This window comes from Triticum dicoccoides, chromosome 7B (genome assembly GCF_002162155.2).
Source record: "Triticum dicoccoides isolate Atlit2015 ecotype Zavitan chromosome 7B, WEW_v2.0, whole genome shotgun sequence".
NCBI lineage: Eukaryota > Viridiplantae > Streptophyta > Magnoliopsida > Poales > Poaceae > Triticum > Triticum dicoccoides.
The window spans coordinates 680,593,123-680,600,029 of NC_041393.1; the positions used below are offsets into that span (position 1 = coordinate 680,593,123).

At 47.9% G+C, this 6,907-nt stretch overlaps 1 pseudogene; it reads right to left on the bottom strand.

The window, feature by feature from the left end:
* Window positions 1-4,281: 4,281 nt before the first annotated feature.
* Window positions 4,282-5,719, bottom strand: LOC119337709 (annotated as a pseudogene).
* Between the last annotated feature and the right edge of the window lie 1,188 nt (window positions 5,720-6,907).

Consider the following 6,907-nt stretch of genomic DNA (forward strand, 5'->3'; position numbering starts at 1 on the left):
GAGGTCATAGACATGACGAGGAGTCTCAAAATGGTAGAGAGGCAAAGATTGATATATAGGATGATAGTATTCAGACACCGGGAGTATTCCGGGTAGTATCGGGTATTTATCGGACTACCGGGGTGGTCACCGGAACCCCCGGGGGAATAATGGGTCTTATGGGCCATAAGAGGGGAGCACACCAGCCCACAAGGGGTCGCGCGCCCCCCTTAAGGTAGGAGGCCGAATAGGAGAAAGAAGAGGGGGTTCTCCCCCCTTCCTTCCTCCCTTCCCTCTTCCCTTTTCCCCCTTTTGGTAAAAGGAAACAGGGGGGGGGGGGATTGGACTAGGGCCCCAAGTAGGATTCCTCCTACTTGGGGCACCCCAAGGCTGCTCCCCTCCCCCTCCCACCTATATATACATGGAGAGGGGGCGCCTAGAACACACACCAACAATTGTTAGCCGTGTGCGGCACCCCCCTCCACAGTTTGCGCCTCCGGTCATATTCTCGTAGTGCTTAGGCGAAGCCCTGCGCGGATAACTTCACCGTCACCACGCCGTCGTGCTGACGGAACTCATCTACTTCCTTGACACTCTGGTGGATCAAGAGTTAGAGGGACGTCATCGAGCTGAACGTGTGCAGAACTCAGAGGTGCCGTACGTTCTGTACTTGATCGGTCGGAACGAGAAGAAGTTCGACTACATCAACCGCGCTGTCAAACGCTCCCGCTTTCGGTCTACAAGGGTACGTAGACACACTCTCCCCCTCTCATTGCTATGCATCTCCTAGATAGATCTTGCATGAGCGTAGGATTTTTTTTTGAAATTGCATGTTACGTCCCCCAACAGAAAGAGCTAAGGATTGTTGATGGATTGAATCTGAATCTGGACACTGGAATGCACCTAAGTTATACTGAATGACCATCTCTTCATGCTGTCACTATGTTAGTCAATTCTGCTCCTGATACTATGAATGTTGACCAGGTCTTCATTGTTGAAGCTCAGTCCTCTTCCTGATGCTAATGTGGTGTGTGAAGCTACCATTGACTATGGTATTTTTGGTGGCCGAAATGTGAAATCCAAGTTGAAGAAAAGTACAGGATTTGGCGTCTGAGCTTACTAAAAGAAGGAATCTGGAAAGTATTAAATCTAGACAATCCTCCAACTCCTTTTCACCGAAAGGCTTTCACCCCGCTTTATATATAAATCAACGATCATCAACAAGCTGGTACAAACGCATGCCAACACAACACACACACACCCAAGGCATGATACATAGGCGCTGAGCGCAGCAACACCACCCCTAGCACTACAAGAGCAACCGAAGACTTCAACCGTGATCACGCCACCGCGAAAAGATGAAGCCACATACGACGAACCATGGGCTCCAAGACAACGTTTTCAGGAAGGTTACGACACCGAAGCGCTGCCGCCGCCAGATCCGAGGATCAGAGTTTCTCCAGGAGCCCCATGACGGGCAATGAGAGCCGCGACAATGCCTTCAAGAAGGGAACGAGTTTCGCCGTTGCCGGTCCGTCCGAAGATAGAACAGGTTTTCACCCCGACCAACACTCACCTCCACCGAACGCTACACCCTGGCTACCACGCTGCCCACACGGCCATGGCCATAGGGCAGCATCGAGCAACAGGCTCTGCCCATGAGCACTGCTCTACCACCATCAAGGCCGCTGCTCCGGCATCCAAGACCATGACACCACCTCACCCGAGACCCGCCGCTGTCCCAACAAAAGAGACGAGCGAAAAGGCCCCACCTTTCGCACCCCTGGGCGGCCCCAAGCGCCGAGACCCAATAGACCAGCCAAAGCTAGCCTCAATCGATCCGTCCTGCAGCACCGGGTGTAAGACGAGCTTGGTCCTGTAGCTAGGCGCGAGACAAGTTCGGTCCCGCCGTCGGGCACGAGACGAGCTCAGTCCTGCAGCACCGGGCACGAGACAAGCGATGGACCGCAGCTGGGAGAGGGCCAACCCTTCGACGAAAGTAGCGCCGAACAACGAGGAGAGGGATCGAGGGCCGAAACATTCCTCCTACAAATGAGCCGGCAACGGCGGAGAAGCCAACCGTCGTTGCAGCCGAAACCATCGATCTACCGTGTAGCCACCACGCCGCAGGACGGCCCCCGCATAGACCATATACTTCACCGCTGTCGCCCACGACCGGAGCAACAACCACGCCGGATCGCTGCCCCAACTCACACCGCCCGCCAGATTCCAGCCGTGAGACCTCGCCGGGCATACGACCACCTGAAGCCCCTGCTCTGCAGCCACCATCCGCCCCTAGATACCCAACCAATGCTGGAGAAGACCGGCGGAGGTCCTCCTGAGCTGCCCGTAGCCCACCGACACCCAGGTCTGGGCCAGGACGCGGCCACGGGCACGCAGCCGCCGCGTTGCCCACCGCCGTCGGGACACCGTCATGCTGCTGCAAATCGCCGACTGATGCCTCCAATGAGCAGGCCACCCCACGCCGCCCTCATCCGAGCGGAGGAGGAAGGAGCCCCCGCTGCCAGCCACCGCAGGTGCTTTGCCTTGGTGGCTCTGGCTGGCGGCGGCGGGGAACAGAGGCGAGGGAGGGGTGCTAGAGCTGGGGGCGCCACCGCTGCCCGAGCCGCACACGCGCGAGGGGGGGGGGCGGGCACAGGCGATGTATTTGAGAGCTACCTTTTTTCCTCCAACTCCTTTTATATATGCACTATCTAATTCTGATATTGTCTCTCATGCATCTCTTATGGGTGTGATTATAACTGATAATGACTTTGAATCTATTAACATCTTTGGATAAATGGAAACTGCTAGAAACAAGTTAGGAGAAAAAAAATCTACACTTCTATCTCTGACGAATTAAAGTTGAATGTTTCTATTGGGGGTGGGTGATTCTTTTATGTTTGACATGGAATGAGACTAAAAAACCCGTTGATGAGCCTCTTGTAATAGTTGAGAAAAGAGCTAAGAAAAAACCCTTAAAAGAGAAAGTGTTGCTATCTCCTAATTTGATGTCTAGACCCATGAGAAGAAGTCAAAAAGGTGATGTCAGTTCTGCTCTGCCTTCTAGCAGAACTGGCAGGTTGAGGAAATTACCTGACAAGCTAAAATGAAAAGTCTATTTTGGAATTGTAGAGGGGTTGGGAATAAAGGTATGGCCTCCTGTTTGTCTGGGTTAATTCATTCCCATGATCTGGATTTTGTGGGTCTCCAAGAAACTATGAAAAGAAAGTATTCTCTTGCATTTCTTAGAAAGCTTGATCCTGGGAATGCATTTCAGTGGGACTGGATCCCCTCTATATCTATTGGTAAATTAGGTGGTATCCTGTGTCGCGCTAGTTGCTCTACTTTTGATGTCTTTGGTGGAATGTGGGAGGCATTTTTTTAATCCATCTTCACCACAAAGACCTTAAGAGTGACATTTCTAGTTGTGTATGGTCCTGCTCATGAAGAGTTGAAGATGGATTTCATTGTTGAACTACGAGCACCACCAGGCTCCTCCTGCCTGCCCTAGGCCATCAATGAGCCGCACCCCTAGCACTTAGCATCCCATCGCACCTAGTGCAGGGCATGGAGGTCACAGACTTCAAGTGCATGCACAGAGGGAGGCGTCTAGCTAAACCGACTACGAGCACCTCGCCAAAACCGATTCCTCAGTAAATCGAATTCACACGTGTTTTGATGTAAGAATTTTTGCACAATTTTTTTTGCTGATTTGGGTAGATCTTGGCACCTAGCAGACTTCTTGATCTAATCGTATCCTGACTGCAACTGTAGTATGATCAGATCTAATTTTTCTTGGCACCAACATCAGCACAACAGCTGGTACAACGCGTCACAGGGCTTCATCTTTCCTTTATGTATGACGTTACTGATTGGTTGGAATGGTTCAAACCATGGGTTGCACATATATGGAGTTGTTGATTGGTTGATTGCAAGCTTATACTATGAAATATGATTGACTTTGGTATCAGCTGTAGAATGCAATGATGATGTGTATACCTCTTTCTTGTCGGTTCAATTTCTGTTTCATTAACAAGCCACCTTACTGAAACCAGCTATAGCTACTGCCACATCAAACGATGTTCGTAATTTAAGAAAGAGCAGGTGGATTGTTGTATCTGATAAAATATAAACATACAAGTTCAAGGTATGCTTTGAGATCTGTAATACATACATTTACTTCAATGGTATACATGAACACATCCGTTTAACTACAAAGCCACATGAACACACCCATCTGTCATGTTTTATAAAAGAAAATACAACGAGAGAGCTATTACAAAGAGTTCGGAAACATAATCAGATCGGCAGTCCTCGTCGCTTCCTCACTGGCAAGGCACCACCTTCATGTACATCCTGAGCACGACCTGTAACACAATGAAGATATGATCTATGAGGGGGTATCCTTGATTTCCATGCAATTAGAGTGAAGTCTCGTTCCGGTCTAACACCAGGATCTCCTAGAAGGTCCCCCAGTGTCACACTTGGTGAATCCTCCTTCATTGTGTAAGGTAGCAAGCTAAGCGGATGCAAAGCGAGGTCCGTTATGTCCACTGGACGGCCTTGTTCTATAAGCTTGTTTGGATGCAAACCATAGCTTGACAGGTTCCTTTTAACCATTTTCATTCCCTTGTCCAATATGCAACGCCAAAACTGAGCATCATGGTTCCTTCTCAATGCATCCGCAAACACATTTATTTCAACAAGTGAACCTCGGACACTATGCAACTCCCTAGTAAACTCATCTGCTATTTGTACTAGATGTGGATGTTCGGCAGGGTCTACGCTCCCGAATGCCAGTGTCTTGAAGAGGTACCTCAACTCGTCATAAGACAGAACACTTAGGAAAATAGGTTGCACAGATCCAAACCTAGCTAATCTTTTGAGTTTACTTATGATGATGATCTTGCTTCCTCTGCTCATTCTTATGAGAAATGAGTGAAATTTTTCCCAGTCATCGTCAACTACATCAGAAGCAAACTCAATAACGACCAGCATCATCCCAAACATGGTCCTTCCATGGTCAAGTATCGCCAATAGGTTGTCTCCATTCAAGTGCAAAATAGAGGAGAAGCGTGAGCGAACTTGTTCGTCGCCACAAACATGAGCAACCAATGTCTTCTTCCCAACTCCACCACCACCTATGATCGGAAGAACTGCCGGTGCATGATCACCAGGAGAATCGTTGTGCTCCAACAAGAATCTCAAGAGCTTTTGCTTTTCAGCATGTCGGCTGAACATGAAGTTGTTGGTGTAAAGATAAATATCATATGGCCTACGAGACATGCGCTCGCATCCACCCAGGAGCACAACAAATTCTACCATGTTAGCAACTGCAATTTCTAAGCTTTCCAAGGCTCCTTCTGACTCGAGGCGCATGGCCTTGTCATCAATCTCAGTTTTTGTTCGAGAACGCTTGGAAGGAATGGATAAATGCAAGCTACTGCTAGATGAGTCTGGCACTATCTTGGAGTGTTTGGTACCTCAAGGTGTCCAGCGTGCGGTGTCCTCTGTACATGGCATCTGAGAGCATCTTGAGCTGCAATATCATCCCAGAGTTGGTTATGTACCGCCCATCAGCCTCCTCGACAACGATGCTGACTCTCATCAGTAGGTGCTGCAATCTGTCCACCACCTTCTCTGATTGTGCATGGCTCAAGGAGTGGTACTTGTCCATCAGGAAGGAGATGAAACGACTCACCAATTCACCTGTAACTGCAGATATGGAAGCCTCCATGACAGCAACCACACAGTCGATGAGGGAAGCTGCTGCTGGTTTGGTCTCTATTGAGTCTGGACAAATTGACTAGACTCTGCCAAGTTTCACAGAGATACTTTGCAAAGTCTCCAAGCTATTGACTTGCACGTTTTAAAGGGTGGGTACGGACGGCTGCTAACATTGTATACTTATAAACTACCTGTAGTTGTACTGTATATTGGCATAATGACCCATGGAATACAGAAGTTGCAGTCCTAACCTAAACATGAGAACGACAAGCCAACTGTCCGAACAACATGAAAACAGTGACTTGTATTTTTAATATCTTCATCAGTAGAGAACGACAAGCCAACTGTCCGAACAACATGAAAACAGTGACTTGTATTTTTAATATCTTCATCAGTAGTACTAGGTAGGTTCAAATTAATATTTTTCCATGGCAAACATGTACGCTGTAATTATTCTTGCATTTTTCTTCCATTGGACTCGTTTTATATTTCACACAGCATCCGGTATTTGTGCACTCTGCTGTACCAAAGTATGACGGTGGAAATTATTTGAGCTTTTCCAGATGAACAAAATTCATTGGCATGATAACAGTATGCACCCTCTTACCTTAGTCAGTGATGATGAGAATCGCAACTCCATACTTTAGTACTGTAATAATATTGTTTCAGAGGACACTGTGGGCCAAAATCTCGCAAACAAGCTGCTGGCCAAGTGAGAGGAGGTGGCAACGGAGGTGCTACGACCTACTCCCTCCAATCCAAAATAAGTGTCGTGGTTTTAGTTCAAGTACAATTCATCACAGCTGTGTTGTCCTTATTGTCATCATCTTCGGTCGTCCTGCTAGCAAAAGACAGGTCAGACAGAGAGTGGAGAAAAATGTAGCAGCTCTGTGCTAATTTCTTTACGTAATCTGGTCTGGATTAGCTCTGGCGCAATCCGAATGCGGGTTATCAAGTTATGGTTGCCTTGTGTGTAGGTGCTTTGTTATCAGGGAAGATATGTTTCAAGTTTTAGGCAGTGGGGCGCTTCTTTTTCCGTTTTCCTGAGAGAAATTTGAATCCTTGTGCACAAGTAAATCCGTCAGATCTCATTCTACATTTGTCCTTAGATTGAGGAAACAAGTAAATCTACTCTAACTTGAGATCCTAGAACCAATACAGACAACCAGCACTAGAACTGATACGAGTAAACAACAAA